The sequence below is a fragment of the Schistocerca nitens genome, chromosome 8 (assembly GCF_023898315.1).
Source record: "Schistocerca nitens isolate TAMUIC-IGC-003100 chromosome 8, iqSchNite1.1, whole genome shotgun sequence".
Taxonomy (NCBI): Eukaryota; Metazoa; Arthropoda; class Insecta; order Orthoptera; family Acrididae; genus Schistocerca; species Schistocerca nitens.
In genome coordinates this window covers 403528052-403550340 of record NC_064621.1, presented here as the reverse complement: position 1 = coordinate 403550340, position 22289 = coordinate 403528052, and positions in this window count along the sequence as shown.

Below are 22289 nucleotides of genomic sequence, written 5' to 3'. Positions count from 1 at the left end.
TCTTAGTGTGCGGCCAATAAAACGCAGTCATTCGTTTGCCTTCCCCACAAAAGTATGTTTTCGATCTTTCCAGTTTAAGTTTTACTGGGTACTGAGATGAACTGACAGTGCTTCGACTTGTGTTTTGTCATGTAACCGAAAGTTAATTATTGTTATTGGACGCAGCTTTCGTGTTTAATGTATTCCTCAGTCAACAACAGTAGACTCCTCGTACACCACACATAACTGTTTCAAAGTATTAAATTGTTACTGATCTTACCATGTTGCAGTGGTCATCTTAACTTGCCGTTTTGAAAAAAAGGAAAATATTTTAGCGAAATGTAGCAACTAAGAAGCGGAGTATCCAAACAAACAAACGTTTCCGGTTTAAGTAGTTGCAGTAGGTCTACTACACAGTAACGTAAATTAGGAGCAAAGTCCATAAGTAGATCCTCATCAGGAAAACCAGCCCTCATAATGCAAAGTGCAACTACAACAAAGAAAGTTTCCAAACATGTCAATGAGTAGTCGAGGAAAGTGGACGCATTCTGTCTACTGAATCCCAACGCACGCAATTTACGAGGGGGCACGCCAAGTGTCAGACCCCGATCTTGCTTTTAACTACGCTCATTGAAAGAGGGGACAAAATAAGCTTAAACTCTACCGCTTCTGAGAAAACGACGGTCAAAGTGTTCAATGCGTTGTTGCTATAGTGTAGATACCGCTTAGCGGTTAAGGATTCAACTGAAGCGGTGGCTCTGCGGCTACCATAGCGACTTCGGAACTTTGCGCTGCGAGTTCGAAACCCGGTTTTTCCTTTTTTCCCCCCTCACTCTCTGAATTATCTACGAATGTTTATTCCAATTTATGATGAAACACTGTTGTCGTTATTCGTCAGTTAATTTACTGTGTAAAGAAATAAGTTAAAAAGGGAACACACAGTGCGTAGTGGGGCGATCACTCTGTTGTAGAAATAATTCAGAAGCCAAGATCGCTTAAATACTGTCTACTGGATAACCGGTTTCAACACACTAAAGGTGCCATTATCGGATCTAAATGTAGATTAACATTGATAAACCATTTGGATATAACGATACATGAGGCAGACGAGATGATTTTATATCAGCTTGTCTCATTCGTTTATTATTCTTTTAATTCATTAATTACACATAAAGTTAATTGTCGAGTAATGACAACATTATTTCAACATAAATTAGAAAAAAAACATTCGAAGATAATTCTGATAGAGAGGCAGGAAAATAAAATAATTAAAAAACCCAATATGGTCTCGAACACGGGAATCAATGCTAAGAAGGAACGACGGTAGCCACTGAGCCACCGCTTCAATTGCGTTCTCGGCTGCAGAAGGTATGTACACTAGCGCAACAGCGCGTTGATAACTTTGGCCGTCGTTTTCTCGGAAACGGTCGAGTGTCTGCAGATAAGCCGAAACACAAGTTCGCTTATTTTGTCCTCTCCTTCACTGACAAGGGGAGGCCGCCAATTGTGAAATTCAGATTCGATTCATACTGCGCATAATAAAAGCTCATGGCCAGAGGTGTAATGTGGCAAAGCACCAAGATGCACTTCTCAGCCGTTGTCGAGAAAATCGACAGTTAGAAGAAACCGCTGCGGTGAAATACTCTCTACGATTCATAATTTTCTACAGCGTCGTGGCGCAGCGGTAAGCGCTCGAGTTCGTAATCCGAAGGTCGGCGGATCGAATCTCGCTCCATGCAACTTTTTTTTTTTTAGTATTTGTTTTTTGTAATTCAAATGTGTGTATAAACACACACACACACACACACACACACACACATATATATATATATATATATATATATATATATATATATATATATATATAATTCCCGGCAACAGGTTGCAACAATTATGCATATAATAAGTTGTTGAAAGTCGTTTGTCGTGGAAAAACTGGCGACTTCGAACATCATTATGTTTTCCGCAAACAAATTTGTATTTCACAAATGTTATTAATTGTCTTCATAATGTTAACCACGTATAGTTAGCGGAAGACGTAGAAACGATATTCCGAAACGAATACGTATAGCGTAAGTCAAACGTTCGAATTAGAATAGAAACCCCACGAACACAAATTTGCTGTGGCAGGTATGAAATATAAACTCCGTTAATCGCTCGTTACACTTGAAGGACAGATGTTGAATGGGCCGAAACGAGCCGCCGCATAACAGCGTAGTTGCCTGCTAACTTCGAAAGAAGGTAGATGCGGTCCCTAGCACAACTTATAACACCGTCGAAAATCAGTGCGGACGTGAGAGCTTTGGTACACCCTGTTAAACAAACGGTAAAATGGAGGCGGTACAATTGGAGAGCGATCCGCCTTCACCAACATGCATAAGCAATTCATTAATAGTTTATATATTTGAATTACAAAAAAATAATAATAATAAAAAAATGTTGCATGGCGTGAGATTCGATCCGGCGACCTTCGGATTACGAACTCGAGCGCTTACCGCTGCGCCATGACGCTGTAGAACATTATTAATCGTAGAGAGTATTTCACCGCAACGGTTTCTTCTAACTGTCGATTTTCTCGACAACAGCTGAGAAGTGCATCTTGGTGCTTTGCCACATTACACCTCTGGCCATGAGCTTTTATTATGCGCAGTATAAATCGAATCTGAATTTCACATTTGGCGGCCTCCCCTTGTGAGCAAAGTTTCGGGACAATCAGCCTATGACACTTGGCGAGTTCCCCTCGCTCGTCGAGTCGCTTCTTACGCCCGGCGAGAATTATGTATGCCTCCGAGTAAACTGCGCCACCTAGAAACACGGCGAGCGGGGATAAACACGTTTTCCTTCTTATAAGGCAACCCTCTACAGATAAAATTCATGAAGTGTTCTTCAGGTTGCCTCAGATATTTCAGAAATGTTTCTTGCGTCAGGCCTGCCGCATATGCAAAACGTAAACATTTCATTTCATGTAATATTTATCAGGATAAGACATGACAAGAGTGGACCAGTCCCTTCTGAGAAAAATTAGAGATTTTAAGTTGCTCCACTATGTAATGACACGGGTATGGGCTTGCGATCTCTCTTTTACGCCATCGATTTCCGTGTTACACATACTTGGCCACTGCGTTGTGGCTGCCATCGTGGAGGAGGCAGTCTGTTTCCTGCCAGCGCTGTTTCCGCAGCCAATATTAACCACGACGAATCATTCAGTCAACGCTAAATGGCCCATCTGGCTGAGGCAGACAAGGGCGCTATAATAGAACTCCATGCAGAGGGATCTTCAAATGCCGACATAGCAAGAACTATGGGTCTTCACAAGTCGACGGTAGCCAGGTGGATCAGACGAAAGGAAGAGAGTGGTAACTTGAATGGGAGGCCTCATGGCCGTCGCCGCAAAACAACAGCAGCTCAGGATCAGCAGATACGCCGTTTCAGTGAGAACCACCCATTTGTCAACGCACGACAAATTCAGCAAACTTTGGGTCTCAATGTTAGCAGTAAGACCGTCACTCCTCGTGTAAGGGAAGGTGGACTGAGAGCAAGAAGCGCTGCTGTGAAAGAGACATTGACTGTTTCCCAAAGAGAAGCTTGCCTTGCTTTTGCTACTGAAAATGGCGACAAACCTCTCCAGTTTTGGAGGCGAGTGATTTTCACGCACCAAAAAGTTTTCTCTACGGCATCATCCGGAAAAGTACTAGTTTACCGGCCTAAATGTGCTAGGTATAATCGAAAATATATTTACAGTTGCCGAAGGAGTGGCAGGTTGTCGGTGCCGGCCGGTGTGGCCGTGCGGTTCGAGGCGCTTCAGTCTGGAACCGCGTGACCGCTACGGTCGCAGGTTCGAATCCTGCCTCGCGCATGGATGTGTGTGATTTCCTTAGGTTAGTTAGGTTTAAGTAGTTCTACGTTCTAGGGGACTGATGACCACAGATGTTAAGTCCCACAGTGCTCAGAGCCATTTGTAGTCGGTAACGGTATGGGCGTGGATATCGGCCGAAGGGTGTGGGCTCCTGTGGGAAGTGGAAGGAAGATTCGATGCGCGCAATTACATATCAATTCTGGAGAACGTGATGTTGCCTGCTGTGGCAGCAAGATTTGGCGATGATCAGATCATGTTCCAACAAGATCGCTCGTCTATTCATATGGCACGTGTGGTTAAGAGGCGGGTCGACGACCATAGTAATATTACTGTAACGGAATGGCCACCTAAAGGAGCTGACACGAATCCCATTGAGAATATCTGGGCAGAAATGGTCAGAGTAATACGAGAAAAGGGCAGTCACCGTCGACTCGCCGACAGCTTTCTGATGTGATTCATGACGCTTGGAATGAGTTACTTGAATCTCCTAGTTATGTGGCTCGAGTTGTGGGCTCAATGCCCAACAGACTTCGAGCTGTTGTGGAAGCCAAAGGAGGCTTCACCAATCAGCTGTTTCAAGCTTTGTTTCTTTCTTCTTCGTCTTTTTTTTTTTTTACTTACAGACGTATATTTTATATAATTTCAAGGAAACGCAGTAAATGGAATGTGGACTGATTTTTGAGGCTTCATTTTGTGACGGCTAAACAGTGCTGCATCATGGGACCCGCTATTTGTCCACATGTGGCTGAACATCAGAGGTGTAAAAAATTTTGAGGTGCCGAAGTTCTCTGGAAGAATAACGTCTTTTAGACAAGGAGATGATTTTTAGTTCATTTCATTTTAACCATTCACACTATGATTTGACATTCTAATCTTTGATTTCATTTTATTATTATGTATCTTTTCTCCAGTGAAAGTCAACGGTAGTAAGTTTCAAGATATGAAGAATAACTGGAAGTTTCTAATTTGTGGAAAGCGTATTTAACAGTTAATATTTTCGACAAATCTGTAGTTATAGGACATATTAAGAAGCGAGTCAAAAATGGCATTGTGGAATGATCAGGTTGGTCTCTAAAGGGTAACGACGATAAAATAGCAAATATGAAACTATGGGTAACAACTATTGTTGATGGTGAGGAGCCATAATCGATATGTCACTTTTCCGTAATTGTATTTCTGAAGTTTATCGTCAATCCTAGGACTGACACCGATACTCTGTTTTACGTAAAGAATACAACCTTCAAAATTTATTTAGCAGCGCAGAATATTAAATCACAGTTTATAGATCAGGAACCTAATCCAACTGCCTTTAATTTTATTTTCACGGATGACATTGGGACAGTAAATAACAAGAGAAATAAGAAAACTCTCAGAATCAATATAGAGAATTCAAGTATCATGTGAATTCAAAAGTTTGCTATAATAGCGATTAATTGCTTTTTACAGACCCCTTCATGCCTACGTTTTCCGTCAGACAGACAATGTTTGAAACTAGGACTAACGAGGTAAACAATTTTTCCACAAATTGTCAAATTGGAAGTCGGAGAGCCAGTTACATAAATTACGATGACAACAAACGTTTTTCAAGTAAACTGATCACAGGAGGCATCCAACGCATTTATTGTGAGTTACATGCACAGTATGTAAACTGGCAACGCCACCAACACACAATACCACTAACAAGGGAACATCCCCATCGCACCGCCCTCAGATTTAGTTATAAGTTGATACAGGGGATAGGCCTTGAAAAACTGAACACAGATCAATCGAGAAAACAGGAAGAAGTTGTGTGGAAGTATGAAAAAAATAAGCAAAATATACAAACTGAGTAGTCCATGCGCAAGATAGGCAACATCAAGGATAGGGTGAGCTCAGGAGCGCCGTGATCCCGTGGTTAGCGCACGCAGCTGCGGAACGAGAGGTCCTTCCGTCAAATTTTCCCAGGAGTGAAAAGTTTAATTTTTATTTTCAGACAATTATTATCTGTCCGTCCGTCCGTCCGATGCGAGGTAACCGCGCCGTAGTATGATGACGCTACACCTAAAAAACATCGAAAGACATGACGTCAGTCGACTATAGCGCACGGAAGAGAGAGTATTCCTGCTAATGAGGCTCCCTGGCTGGCAGTTAACTGTTCGCTACTTTGGACGAGAGTGCATTAAATACGTGCGATGCATTGCGTGGGCAATATGAATCCAGCAAATATAGCTCGTGACTCCAATAACAATGTCAATGAATATTTTCCGAACTGTAAGGCATCGGAAAGTTCCTTAAGGGATCGAACGATTGTCGAACATTTGTATGATTATTTCCTACATTTGTTGAATAACAGTACGTGTGGTGATGATTGTCTGAAAATAAAAAAAATCAAACAACTAACCCGAGGGAAGCCTTAAACCAACGACCTCTCGTTCTGCAGCTCCTCACGCTAACCACGCGACCACTGCGCTCCCGTGCTCAAGCTATCCTTGATGTTGCTTATCATGCACACGGACTCCTCAGTTTGTTTGGTTTGAATATTTTTTTCATAGGTCCACACAACTTCTTCCTGTTTTTCGAATGATCTGTGTTCAGTTTTCAAGGCCTATCCACTGTGTCAACTTATAACTAAATCTGAGGAGGGTGCGATGGGAAGGTTCCCTTGTTAGCTATGAAACAACTGTAGCAAAACGGAGCATCCTCGTTATCCATGTGATGGATAAGACGACTAATTCGCAACATAAATGTCAATGTAAGCATCAGTTTCTGTTGGAACGTGCTTCCCGGACCAAATAACATACATTTACTACGTCTTCAATGCGAATCATGTACCAATGTAATTTAAAGGACATAAAAATATCGAGTGAATTTACTAAAATAATTATGAACCACTTGAATTTGCATTCAACAGGCAATGTTCAGAAGTCTGGTGTAGGAGTACTGCATGCTCTAATTCGAAACAACAAAAATCAACAGAGTAACTATTATTGAACGTCATCAGGTCACTCATCGAGCATTCCTATGCAGTACTGTTACTGGTGACGTGTTATGATGCCTTTATCGTTAACTTCCTAAGAAGAAATGAAAGGCTGAGCCCCACCAAAAGACGTAAACTCGAGGAAAGAGTTGCGTGAACATATTATTTTACATCTGATAAATCCAAAAGTGTGTTTTGGGCTACGAATTCTGCCCCCAGGGTGTGTGCAACACAGCTGGAATTTGTTGCCAACAACTGAGACACCTTTCGGTCACAGTGTAAGAAAATCGAGCAACAAAACTACATCACCTGTGCTACTGCATGATAACGCACTATGTTGATTTGAGAAACAAAACTATCCAGGAGATTGATAGGAAAGTCGTCTCTCAGGCACATTTGTATTGATAGGGAAGTCCTCTCTCAAGCACTTGTCCCTCTCGTCATATATTTGTAAAATTTTACCTTTCCCACTCTAGATCGATCAACCGTCAAGGCAATTCATTTCTAGACGAAAATACTTTTAAAACTACTCTTGTTTATTGACATCGTTAGAACAAGTAGGTTTCTACAGGCGTAGAATTTGTAAACAACTTTAGCATTGTCATATCGTTTTAGATATCGTGAAAGAAAATTCTGCTGCTAATTAATTTCTCTTTGATAATTACTGTTGCGTTTAGTAAACTAATGGAAAATGCAATTAAAATATTCACTGTACTAATACAAACTAAAGTCAGCTTAATACAGAAACATCACGACGGCAGTCTATCTTAATAAAGCATTAAGTTTCTGTGAGACAATTGGGCTTATTTTAACACGAATTAGTAGGATATTACAGACTTTACACTTAGAAAAGATCTGTATTTATTTCAGTTCCTGTACCATTCGTAAGTGTTATGAAAATGGGGCTTTTCATAGATAAAATTATGTATTCACAACAACAAAAAAATGTCGGCAGAAAACAAAAGTGGCATTATGAATCTGGCAGTACCGTAAGGTTTTCACTCTGACACTAAGAGTTACTGAAAGTAGCAAGAAGAATTTTGCTCGAGCGTTGTCTTACGATTCCCTTATTAAGTTTTTATCTGCCTGCTTGTAGCTGTGCTACAAAAGAATTAAAAATCTGGCTTTCAGCAAGTCTCGAAAGGCGAACAAAAGCAGCTTGCACCTGGTTACTAAGCATGTTACCTGGGGACTGGTTTTTTCTTAAAGCGGGAAGACATCCTTTTGTGGTTCAATTGGCAAATGTCAGTCAGACGTGTGACGTTAGTCTAAGCGTTTCGGTGTGTTGAATTTGTACCAATGATTTTTCTACACGTTTATTCTGTCCCAAATAGAGTTGAAGTCTCCCATTAGTATTTTCACGTCATCTTGGTGAATTTTGCTCATGGTATTTTCGAATGTGTTCCAGAATGTTTCAACATTGTCGGTGTTTTTCTTATTTTCGATGTTGGTGGGTTCAAATGGTTCAAATGGCACTGAGCACTATGGGACTTAACTGCTGTGGTCATCAGTCCCCTAGAACTTAGAACTAGTTAAACCTAACTAACCTAAGGACATCGCACACATCCATGCCCGAGGCAGGATGCGAACCTGCGACCGTAGCGGTCGCGCGGTTCCAGACTGTAGCGCCTAGAACCTCTCGAACACTCCGGCCGTCGATGTTGGTGGGGACACGTGCATTGATGAGTGTATATGTTTTACTGGGGCTCTGAATGACCATAGTCATAAGTCGCTTGTTGACGGGCCAGCCGCGGTGGCCGAGCGGTTCTTGGCTCTTCAGTCCGGAACCGCGCGACTGCTACGGTCGCAGGTTCGAATCCAGCCTTGGGCATGAATTTGTGTGATGTCCTTAGATTAGCTAGGTATAAGTAGTTCTAAGTTCTAGGAGACTGATGACCTCCACTGTTAAGTTCCATAGTGCTCAGAGCCATTGGAACCTTTTGATTGTCGATCGGTGTGATTTCTTTGACAGAGTTGATAGATCGGTGTTCGAGAAATGCAATGCCGAAGATTGGTACGCCTTTCGTTACCTTTTGTTGTATTCTGCTCTTGAAGATGCAATGGTTTCCCTAATGCACGGTTTCATTGTCAGTTAGTCGTGGTTCTTGAAGTGCAAGGATGAGAATTTTTTGTCGGTCCATTTCTTTTGTGAGATTATTTAGTTTTCGTGTTTGGATCAAGGTATCGATGTTTACTTTTAAATGCATGTTTTTTGCTTGTAGGGAAATTTACCAGAGATCTTCGATATTCTCTGTCGTGCTAACCTGGACTCCCCAGAATCCGAAAATCCAACTGCCGCCTGTCGACAGCCGGGTTGTGTACCACCTGGGATAAAGTTGACTTTGCTTGCATAGTTTACGTTTGCTTGTGTTTCATTGGTTGTGCTTGGGTGATACCAGGACCGGACAGGACCAGAGGGTGTTGAAGCCTTTGAAAGCAAATATTTTCAGCCAAGCTCATTGAGCTAACACGGTGACCAGAGTAACGGTGATTTTCACTCAGACGTGTCTGGATTTTGCGTTCAACGGATTGAGTAGCCGTTCAGGATTGTGTTAGTATTTGGTTCACCCCTAGTATTTGATTTCCTCGGTACCACCCATATGGGGGAGGGTTTCCACTATCCGCCACACGCGATTATTATTATTATTATTATTATTGTCATTATGTCTCAGCAAATCCCATATGGTGTATCTTCCCACCACTGAAATAGATGTGTATTGTTCGATTCAGTATTTCCATCACATAAATGTGGTTTATAATTACGTTACATTGCTACTAGTAGACATATTTCTCACTTTTTCTTAGACAGTTGCTACCTGTTACTCCATCATAGGAATTTATGTGCGAAGCATTGTTGAAATACAGACGTTCAAATTATCCGATTTCTGTAATTTCATTTCGATACCAGATCGTTCTAATCGGATTCAGCCAGGTAGTCTTAATGTGGATATCCGACCACGACTGTCATCATATGATAGACTGTGTAAACCACATTCTTTATCGGACTGTTGAATATAGATCACTTATCTATGACAGGACCTGAATTCTTAAACACTGTGGAAAATAATAATCCGATGTGCTTATTACAAATACGTTATTCCAATATAAATATGTGAACTAACGAGATAACAGTTTATTTACAGGAGCAGAACTAATGTTCAAATGTTCAAATGTGTGTGAAATCGTATGGGACTTAACTGCTAAGGTCATCAGTACCTAAGCTTACACACTACTTAACCTAAATCATCCTAAGGACAAACACACACACCCATGCCCGAGGGAGGACTCGAACCTCCGCCGGGATCAGCCACGCAGCTCATGACTGCAGCGCCCCTGACCGCTCGGCTAATCCCGCGCGGCTACTAAAAGTATACTCGTCCACAAAACCCATGTGGACAATTATCTGATAATCGGTCAAGCTTTGCTTTGTCGCAGCTCTTTAGGACAAAAGAATGGAAAGCTCCCTGCTTTTTGCGTTTCCGATAGCGCCTACGATAAGAATCTGGTGTCATATTATGTTTCAGAGCCGTAAACTGTTTATTTTTTCTTCTCATACTAAAACAAAAGCTATGATATGAGACGAGGAAATGACTTATATGCTTCTCAGGAACTTAAGTTTTTCGCGTTAATTTTCTCACTTCATTCTAAAACAAGGACGTTAATATGAGAAGAGGAAATGAAATATACGCTTCCAAGACATATTATTTCCTTGTGTGCTACTACTGCATACATGAAAGCCCTGCAGTTAATTTTTGTATGTTGGATAAATTTTGATATCACCTCACATTCCTTTGTGAGAAGGTTCCTATTTTCTTAGGATTCAAATAGAGTGGACATTTCATCACTGGTTAATATTCTCATGACTAATGACATGATACCCGTTGCAATTGCTCCATGGCACCTGTGAGTAGAGTCTCACGTTGGTTACTATAAGAAAACGCAGGCAGTGATATCCGCTCACTGCAGTCAGAGCCAAGGTGATTTCTTTCTGTTTATGGCGAAGCGTCTGCTGCAGTGTCCACGCTCAGCCAACATAAACAAATCGCGGCGGCATTGGGCAGTGCTGATCGCTGCGCTTGTCGCAGGCCTCGACAACAAGAGCGCACTCTCTGCTAACGATACTATGATACTATGGAGTTAATACATCTTACTTAACGTAATATGCAGGACGTGGGTTAGGTGAAAATTCAGTTTGTAACTTCCCATCGCATTAACATACTTTACAGTCATATTTGATGCCCGGTTGTCTGTCTGATGTTAATAGTATTGATTCAGATTGTGCATTAACACGAAAACTCACTCACACACACACACACACACACACACACACACACACACACACACACACACGCACACACTCATTGATTCCAGTGAGGGTGACAACTACTGTGTGTTGAACAACACATGCACCAGTCAGTTCCTCAGTTGGCGTCGAGTGGATGAGTTTTTTCAATTACCTTGCATTGCAAGAATTGTATGTAAGAGCCTGAAAGTAAATGGACTTGTATCCTAAAGAGCTGCGACAAAGCAAAGCTTGACCGATTATCAGATAATTGTCCACATGGGTTTTGTGGACGAGTATACTTTTAGTAGCCGCGCGGGATTAGCCGAGCGGTCAGGGGCGCTGCAGTCATGAGCTGCGTGGCTGATCCCGGCGGAGGTTCGAGTCCTCCCTCGGGCATGGGTGTGTGTGTTTGTCCTTAGGATGATTTAGGTTAAGTAGTGTGTAAGCTTAGGTACTGATGACCTTAGCAGTTAAGTCCCATACGATTTCACACACATTTGAACATTTGAACATTAGTTCTGCTCCTGTAAATAAACTGTTATCTCGTTAGTTCACATATTTATATTGGAATAACGTATTTGTAATAAGCACATCGGATTATTATTTTCCACAGTGTTTAAGAATTCAGGTCCTGTCATAGATAAGTGATCTATATTCAACAGTCCGATAAAGAATGTGGTTTACACAGTCTATCATATGATGACAGTCGTGGTCGGATATCCACATTAAGACTACCTGGCTGAATCCGATTAGAACGATCTGGTATCGAAATGAAATTACAGAAATCGGATAATTTGAACGTCTGTATTTCAACAATGCTTCGCACATAAATTCCTATGATGGAGTAACAGGTAGCAACTGTCTAAGAAAAAGTGAGAAATATGTCTACTAGTAGCAATGTAACGTAATTATAAACCACATTTATGTGATGGAAATACTGAATCGAACAATACACATCTATTTCAGTGGTGGGAAGATACACCATATGGGATTTGCTGAGACATAATGACAATAACAATAATAATAATAATAATCGCGTGTGGCGGATAGTGGAAACCCTCCCCCATATGGGTGGTACCGAGGAAATCAAATACTAGGGGTGAACCAAATACTAACACAATCCTGAACGGCTACTCAATCCGTTGAACGCAAAATCCAGACACGTCTGAGTGAAAATCACCGTTACTCTGGTCACCGTGTTAGCTCAATGAGCTTGGCTGAAAATATTTGCTTTCAAAGGCTTCAACACCCTCTGGTCCTGTCCGGTCCTGGTATCACCCAAGCACAACCAATGAAACACAAGCAAACGTAAACTATGCAAGCAAAGTCAACTTTATCCCAGGTGGTACACAACCCGGCTGTCGACAGGCGGCAGTTGGATTTTCGGATTCTGGGGAGTCCAGGTTAGCACGACAGAGAATATCGAAGATCTCTGGTAAATTTCCCTACAAGCAAAAAACATGCATTTAAAAGTAAACATCGATACCTTGATCCAAACACGAAAACTAAATAATCTCACAAAAGAAATGGACCGACAAAAAATTCTCATCCTTGCACTTCAAGAACCACGACTAACTGACAATGAAACCGTGCATTAGGGAAACCATTGCATCTTCAAGAGCAGAATACAACAAAAGGTAACGAAAGGCGTACCAATCTTCGGCATTGCATTTCTCGAACACCGATCTATCAACTCTGTCAAAGAAATCACACCGATCGACAATCAAAAGGTTCCAATGGCTCTGAGCACTATGGAACTTAACAGTGGAGGTCATCAGTCTCCTAGAACTTAGAACTACTTATACCTAGCTAATCTAAGGACATCACACAAATTCATGCCCTGCGACCGTAGCAGTCGCGCGGTTCCGGACTGAAGAGCCAAGAACCGCTCGGCCACCGCGACTGGCCCGTCAACAAGCGACTTATGACTATGGTCATTCAGAGCCCGAGTAAAACATATACACTCATCAATGCACGTGTCCACACCAACATCGACGGCCGGAGTGTTCGAGAGGTTCTAGGCGCTACAGTCTGGAACCGCGCGACCGCTACGGTCGCAGGTTCGCATCCTGCCTCGGGCATGGATGTGTGCGATGTCCTTAGGTTAGTTAGGTTTAACTAGTTCTAAGTTCTAGGGGACTGATGACCACAGCAGTTAAGTCCCATAGTGCTCAGAGCCATTTGAACCATTTGAACCCACCAACATCGAAAATAAGAAAAACACCGACAATGTTGAAACATTCTGGAACACACTCGAAAATACCATGAGCAAAATTCACCAAGATGACGTGAAAATACTAATGGGAGACTTCAACTCTATTTGGGACAGAATAAACGTGCAGAAAAATCATTGGTACAAATTCAACACACCGAAACGCTTAGACTAACGTCACACGTCTGACTGACATTTGCCAATTGAACCACAAAAGGATGTCTTCCCGCTTTAAGAAAAAATCAGTCCCCAGGTAACATGCTTAGTAACCAGGTGCAAGCTGCTTTTGTTCGCCTTTCGAGACTTGCTGAAAGCCAGATTTTTACTTCTTTTGTAGCACAGCTACAAGCAGGCAGATAAAAACTTAATAGGGGAATCGTAAGACAACGCTCGAGCAAAATTCTTCTTGCTACTTTCAGTAACTCTTAGTGTCAGAGTGAAAACCTTACGGTACTGCCAGATTCATAATGCCACTTTTGTTTTCTGCCGACATTTTTTTGTTGTTGTGAATACATAATTTTATCTATGAAAAGCCCCATTTTCATAACACTTACGAATGGTACAGGAAATGAAATAAATACAGATCTTTTCTAAGTGTAAAGTCTGTAATATCCTACTATTTCGTGTTAAAATAAGCCCAATTGTCTCACAGAAACTTAATGCTTTATTAAGATAGACTGCCGTCGTGATGTTTCTGTATTAAGCTGACTTTAGTTTGTATTAGTACAGTGAATATTTTAATTGCATTTTCCATTAGTTTACTAAACGCAACAGTAATTATCAAAGAGAAATTAATTAGCAGCAGAATTTTCTTTCACGATATCTAAAACGATATGACAATGCTAAAGTTGTTTACAAATTCTACGCCTGTAGAAACCTACTTGTTCTAACGATGTCAATAAACAAGAGTAGTTTTAAAAGTATTTTCGTCTAGAAATGAATTGCCTTGACGGTTGATCGATCTAGAGTGGGAAAGGTAAAATTTTACAAATATATGACGAGAGGGACAAGTGCTTGAGAGAGGACTTCCCTATCAATACAAATGTGCCTGAGAGACGACTTTCCTATCAATCTCCTGGATAGTTTTGTTTCTCAAATCAACATAGTGCGTTATCATGCAGTAGCACAGGTGATGTAGTTTTGTTGCTCGATTTTCTTACACTGTGACCGAAAGGTGTCTCAGTTGTTGGCAACAAATTCCAGCTGTGTTGCACACACCCTGGGGGCAGAATTCGTAGCCCAAAACACACTTTTGGATTTATCAGATGTAAAATAATATGTTCACGCAACTCTTTCCTCGAGTTTACGTCTTTTGGTGGGGCTCAGCCTTTCATTTCTTCTTAGGAAGTTAACGATAAAGGCATCATAACACGTCACCAGTAACAGTACTGCATAGGAATGCTCGATGAGTGACCTGATGACGTTCAATAATAGTTACTCTGTTGATTTTTGTTGTTTCGAATTAGAGCATGCAGTACTCCTACACCAGACTTCTGAACATTGCCTGTTGAATGCAAATTCAAGTGGTTCATAATTATTTTAGTAAATTCACTCGATATTTTTATGTCCTTTAAATTACATTGGTACATGATTCGCATTGAAGACGTAGTAAATGTATGTTATTTGGTCCGGGAAGCACGTTCCAACAGAAACTGATGCTTACATTGACATTTATGTTGCGAATTAGTCGTCTTATCCATCACATGGATAACGAGGATGCTCCGTTTTGCTACAGTTGTTTCATAGCTAACAAGGGAACCTTCCCATCGCACCCTCCTCAGATTTAGTTATAAGTTGACACAGTGGATAGGCCTTGAAAACTGAACACAGATCATTCGAAAAACAGGAAGAAGTTGTGTGGACCTATGAAAAAAATATTCAAACCAAACAAACTGAGGAGTCCGTGTGCATGATAAGCAACATCAAGGATAGCTTGAGCACGGGAGCGCAGTGGTCGCGTGGTTAGCGTGAGGAGCTGCAGAACGAGAGGTCGTTGGTTTAAGGCTTCCCTCGGGTTAGTTGTTTGATTTTTTTTATTTTCAGACAATCATCACCACACGTACTGTTATTCAACAAATGTAGGAAATAATCATACAAATGTTCGACAATCGTTCGATCCCTTAAGGAACTTTCCGATGCCTTACAGTTCGGAAAATATTCATTGACATTGTTATTGGAGTCACGAGCTATATTTGCTGGATTCATATTGCCCACGCAATGCATCGCACGTATTTAATGCACTCTCGTCCAAAGTAGCGAACAGTTAACTGCCAGCCAGGGAGCCTCATTAGCAGGAATACTCTCTCTTCCGTGCGCTATAGTCGACTGACGTCATGTCTTTCGATGTTTTTTAGGTGTAGCGTCATCATACTACGGCGCGGTTACCTCGCATCGGACGGACGGACGGACAGATAATAATTGTCTGAAAATAAAAATTAAACTTTTCACTCCTGGGAAAATTTGACGGAAGGACCTCTCGTTCCGCAGCTGCGTGCGCTAACCACGGGATCACGGCGCTCCTGAGCTCACCCTATCCTTGATGTTGCCTATCTTGCGCATGGACTACTCAGTTTGTATATTTTGCTTATTTTTTTCATACTTCCACACAACTTCTTCCTGTTTTCTCGATTGATCTGTGTTCAGTTTTTCAAGGCCTATCCCCTGTATCAACTTATAACTAAATCTGAGGGCGGTGCGATGGGGATGTTCCCTTGTTAGTGGTATTGTGTGTTGGTGGCGTTGCCAGTTTACATACTGTGCATGTAACTCACAATAAATGCGTTGGATGCCTCCTGTGATCAGTTTACTTGAAAAACGTTTGTTGTCATCGTAATTTATGTAACTGGCTCTCCGACTTCCAATTTGACAATTTGTGGAAAAATTGTTTACCTCGTTAGTCCTAGTTTCAAACATTGTCTGTCTGACGGAAAACGTAGGCATGAAGGGGTCTGTAAAAAGCAATTAATCGCTATTATAGCAAACTTTTGAATTCACATGATACTTGAATTCTCTATATTGATTCTGAGAGTTTTCTTATTTCTCTTGTTATTTATTGTCTCAATGTCATCCGTGAAAATAAAATTAAAGGCAGTTGGATTAGGTTCCTGATCTATAAACTGTGATTTAATATTCTGCGCTGCTAAATAAATTTTGAAGGTTGTATTCTTTACGTAAAACAGAGTATCGGTGTCAGTCCTAGGATTGACGATAAACTTCAGAAATACAATTACGGAAAAGTGACATATCGATTATGGCTCCTCACCATCAACAATAGTTGTTACCCATAGTTTCATATTTGCTATTTTATCGTCGTTACCCTTTAGAGACCAACCTGATCATTCCACAATGCCATTTTTGACTCGCTTCTTAATATGTCCTATAACTACAGATTTGTCGAAAATATTAACTGTTAAATACGCTTTCCACAAATTAGAAACTTCCAGTTATTCTTCATATCTTGAAACTTACTACCGTTGACTTTCACTGGAGAAAAGATACATAATAATAAAATGAAATCAAAGATTAGAATGTCAAATCATAGTGTGAATGGTTAAAATGAAATGAACTAAAAATCATCTCCTTGTCTAAAAGACGTTATTCTTCCAGAGAACTTCGGCACCTCAAAATTTTTTACACCTCTGATGTTCAGCCACATGTGGACAAATAGCGGGTCCCATGATGCAGCACTGTTTAGCCGTCACAAAATGAAGCCTCAAAAATCAGTCCACATTCCATTTACTGCGTTTCCTTGAAATTATATAAAATATACGTCTGTAAGTAAAAAAAAAAAAAAGACGAAGAAGAAAGAAACAAAGCTTGAAACAGCTGATTGGTGAAGCCTCCTTTGGCTTCCACAACAGCTCGAAGTCTGTTGGGCATTGAGCCCACAACTCGAGCCACATAACTAGGAGATTCAAGTAACTCATTCCAAGCGTCATGAATCACATCAGAAAGCTGTCGGCGAGTCGACGGTGACTGCCCTTTTCTCGTATTACTCTGACCATTTCTGCCCAGATATTCTCAATGGGATTCGTGTCAGCTCCTTTAGGTGGCCATTCCGTTACAGTAATATTACTATGGTCGTCGACCCGCCTCTTAACCACACGTGCCATATGAATAGACGAGCGATCTTGTTGGAACATGATCTGATCATCGCCAAATCTTGCTGCCACAGCAGGCAACATCACGTTCTCCAGAATTGATATGTAATTGCGCGCATCGAATCTTCCTTCCACTTCCCACAGGAGCCCACACCCTTCGGCCGATATCCACGCCCATACCGTTACCGACTACAAATGGCTCTGAGCACTGTGGGACTTAACATCTGTGGTCATCAGTCCCCTAGAACGTAGAACTACTTAAACCTAACTAACCTAAGGAAATCACACACATCCATGCGCGAGGCAGGATTCGAACCTGCGACCGTAGCGGTCACGCGGTTCCAGACTGAAGCGCCTCGAACCGCACGGCCACACCGGCCGGCACCGACAACCTGCCACTCCTTCGGCAACTGTAAATATATTTTCGATTATACCTAGCACATTTAGGCCGGTAAACTAGTACTTTTCCGGATGATGCCGTAGAGAAAACTTTTTGGTGCGTGAAAATCACTCGCCTCCAAAACTGGAGAGGTTTGTCGCCATTTTCAGTAGCAAAAGCAAGGCAAGCTTCTCTTTGGGAAACAGTCAATGTCTCTTTCACAGCAGCGCTTCTTGCTCTCAGTCCACCTTCCCATACACGAGGAGTGACGGTCTTACTGCTAACATTGAGACCCAAAGTTTGCTGAATTTGTCGTGCGTTGACAAATGGGTGGTTCTCACTGAAACGGCGTATCTGCTGATCCTGAGCTGCTGTTGTTTTGCGGCGACGGCCATGAGGCCTCCCATTCAAGTTACCACTCTCTTCCTTTCGTCTGATCCACCTGGCTACCGTCGACTTGTGAAGACCCATAGTTCTTGCTATGTCGGCATTTGAAGATCCCTCTGCATGGAGTTCTATTATAGCGCCCTTGTCTGCCTCAGCCAGATGGGCCATTTAGCGTTGACTGAATGATTCGTCGCGGTTAATATTGGCTGCGGAAACAGCGCTGGCAGGAAACAGACTGCCTCCTCCACGATGGCAGCCACAACGCAGTGGCCAAGTATGTGTAACACGGAAATCGATGGCATAAAAGAGAGATCGCAAGCCCATACCCGTGTCATTACATAGTGGAGCAACTTAAAATCTCTAATTTTTCTCAGAAGGGACTGGTCCACTCTTGTCATGTCTTATCCTGATAAATATTACATGAAATGAAATGTTTACGTTTTGCATATGCGGCAGGCCTGACGCAAGAAACATTTCTGAAATATCTGAGGCAACCTGAAGAACACTTCATGAATTTTATCTGTAGATGGTTGCCTTATAAGAAGGAAAACGTGTTTATCCCCGCTCGCCGTGTTTCCAGGTGGCGCAGTTTACTCGGAGGCATACATAATTCTCGCCGGGCGTAAGAAGCGACTCGACGAGCGAGGGGAACTCGCCAAGTGTCATAGGCTGATTGTCCCGAAACTTTGCTCACAAGGGGAGGCCGCCAAATGTGAAATTCAGATTCGATTCATACTGCGCATAATAAAAGCTCATGGCCAGAGGTGTAATGTGGCAAAGCACCAAGATGCACTTCTCAGCTGTTGTCGAGAAAATCGACAGTTAGAAGAAACCGTTGCGGTGAAATACTCTCTACGATTAATGATTTTCTACAGCGTCGTGGCGCAGCGGTAAGCGCTCGAGTTCGTAATCCGAAGGTCGCCGGATCGAAACTCACGCCATGCAACATTTTTTTATTATTATTATTTTTTTGTAATTCAAATATATAAACTATTAATGAATTGCTTATGCATGTTGGTGAAGGCGGATCGCTCTCCAATTGTACCGCCTCCATTTTACCGTTTGTTTAACAGGGTGTACCAAAGCTCTCACGTCCGCACTGATTTTCGACGGTGTTATAAGTTGTGCTAGGGACCGCATCTACCTTCTTTCGAAGTTAGCAGGCAACTACGCTGTTATGCGGCGGCTCGTTTCGGCCCATTCAACATCAGTCCTTCAAGTGTAACGAGCGATTAACGGAGTTTATATTTCATACCTGCCACAGCAAATTTGTGTTCGTGGGGTTTCTATTCTAATTCGAACGTTTGACTTACGCTATACGTATTCGTTTCGGAATATCGTTTCTACGTCTTCCGCTAACTATACGTGGTTAACATTATGAAGACAATTAATAACATTTGTGAAATACAAATTTGTTTGCGGAAAACATAATGATGTTCGAAGTCGCCAGTTTTTCCACGACAAACGACTTTCAACAACTTATTATATGCATAATTGTTGCAACCTGTTGCCGGGAATTATATATATATATATATATATATATATATATATATATATATATATATGTGTGTGTGTGTGTGTGTGTGTGTGTGTGTGTGTGTGTTTATACACACATTTGAATTACAAAAAACAAATACTAAAAAAAAAAGTTGCATGGAGCGAGATTCGATCCGCCGACCTTCGGATTACGAACTCGAGCGCTTACCGCTGCGCCACGACGCTGTAGAAAATTATGAATCGTAGAGAGTATTTCACCGCAGCGGTTTCTTCTAACTGTCGATTTTCTCGACAACGGCTGAGAAGTGCATCTTGGTGCTTTGCCACATTACACCTCTGGCCATGAGCTTTTATTATGCGCAGTATGAATCGAATCTGAATTTCACAATTGGCGGCCTCCCCTTGTCAGTGAAGGAGAGGACAAAATAAGCGAACTTGTGCTTCGGCTTATCTGCAGACACTCGACCGTTTCCGAGAAAACGACGGCCAAGGTTATCAACGCGCTGTTGCGCTAGTGTAGATACCTTCTGCAGCCGAGAACGCAATTGAAGCGGTGGCGCAGTGGCTACCGTCGTTCCTTCTTAGCATTGATTCCCGTGTTCGAGACCATATTGGGTTTTTTAATTATTTTATTTTCCTGCCTCTCTATCAGAATTATCTTCGAATGTTTTTTTTCTAATTTATGTTGAAATAATGTTGTCATTACTCGACAATTAACATTATGTGTAATTAATGAATTAAAAAAATAATAAACGAATGAGACAAGCTGATATAAAATCATCTCGTCTGCCTCATGTATCGTTATATCCAAATGGTTTATCAATGTTAATCTACATTTAGATCCGATAATGGCACCTTTAGTGTGTTGAAACCGGTTATCCAGTAGACAGTATTTAAGCGATCTTGGCTTCTGAATTATTTCTACAACAGAGTGATCGCCCCACTACGCACTGTGTGTTCCCTTTTTAACTTATTTCTTTACACAGTAAATTAACTGACGAATAACGACAACAGTGTTTCATCATAAATTGGAATAAACATTCGTAGATAATTCAGAGAGTGAGGGGGGAAAAAAGGAAAAACCGGGTTTCGAACTCGCAGCGCAAAGTTCCGAAGTCGCTATGGTAGCCGCAGAGCCACCGCTTCAGTTGAATCCTTAACTGCTAAGCGGTATCTACACTATAGCAACAACGCATTGAACACTTTGACCGTCGTTTTCTCAGAAGCGGTAGAGTTTAAGCTTATTTTGTCCCCTCTTTCAATGAGCGTAGTTAAAAGCAAGATCGGGGTCTGACACTTGGCGTGCCCCCTCGTAAATTGCGTGCGTTGGGATTCAGTAGACAGAATGCGTCCACTTTCCTCGACTACTCATTGACATGTTTGGAAACTTTCTTTGTTGTAGTTGCACTTTGCATTATGAGGGCTGGTTTTCCTGATGAGGATCTACTTATGGACTTTGCTCCTAATTTACGTTACTGTGTAGTAGACCTACTGCAACTACTTAAACCGGAAACGTTTGTTTGTTTGGATACTCCGCTTCTTAGTTGCTACATTTCGCTAAAATATTTTCCTTTTTTTTCAAAACGGCAAGTTAAGATGACCACTGCAACATGGTAAGATCAGTAACAATTTAATACTTTGAAACAGTTATGTGTGGTGTACGAGGAGTCTACTGTTGTTGACTGAGGAATACATTAAACACGAAAGCTGCGTCCAATAACAATAATTAACTTTCGGTTACATGACAAAACACAAGTCGAAGCACTGTCAGTTCATCTCAGTACCCAGTAAAACTTAAACTGGAAAGATCGAAAACATACTTTTGTGGGGAAGGCAAACGAATGACTGCGTTTTATTGGCCGCACACTAAGAATACGCAACAGGCCAACTGAAAACACTGCCTACACTACGTTTGTCCGTCCACTGCTATAATATCCTTGACAGACGTGATTGACTGTGCACGCAAAAACGTCCAAGGAACGGTAGCACGCTTTGTAATGTCACGAAATAGGGGAGAGAGGATCCCAGATTTGATAATCGAGTTGGGGTAACATTCATGAAAACATATGCGTTTTTCGTTGCCACGAGATCTTTTCACGAAATTTCAATCACCACCATATGTTCTGAATGCCAAAACATTATTTCCTAGGGTACTTACACAAGAATAAACCATAGTAATAATGTAATTCAAGGCTCGCAAGAAAAGATTTAAGTAGTCCCTTTTCCCGCACACTGTTAATGAGTGGGACGGTAGAGAAATAATCCGAACCTTCTGCCAGGCACGTAAGTCCGGATTGCAAAGAAATCCTGTTGATGTAGTCATGTAGATGTAACAACGAAATTATGTTGTAATTACGACATGTGACTTTCACTTGATCTGAACATCGAAGTTGTTTACTGTTTATTTACTTTTTGTTCATTAATTTCAGCCATATACGAACACCTAGGCGCGTTAAAGTGATATTGAAATAAAGTGTCATGCATGGACCAATAACAATAAGTTCCCACCTACTTGTTATAGTACTGCATTATCTGCCAGCGTATTCAGAAGTGGATATCGCATACGAAGTTCCTAGGGTGTTTGTAATGGATATTGCAGACGACTTCGACAAAGTTTGAATGTAGCTTCGTAAAAGTT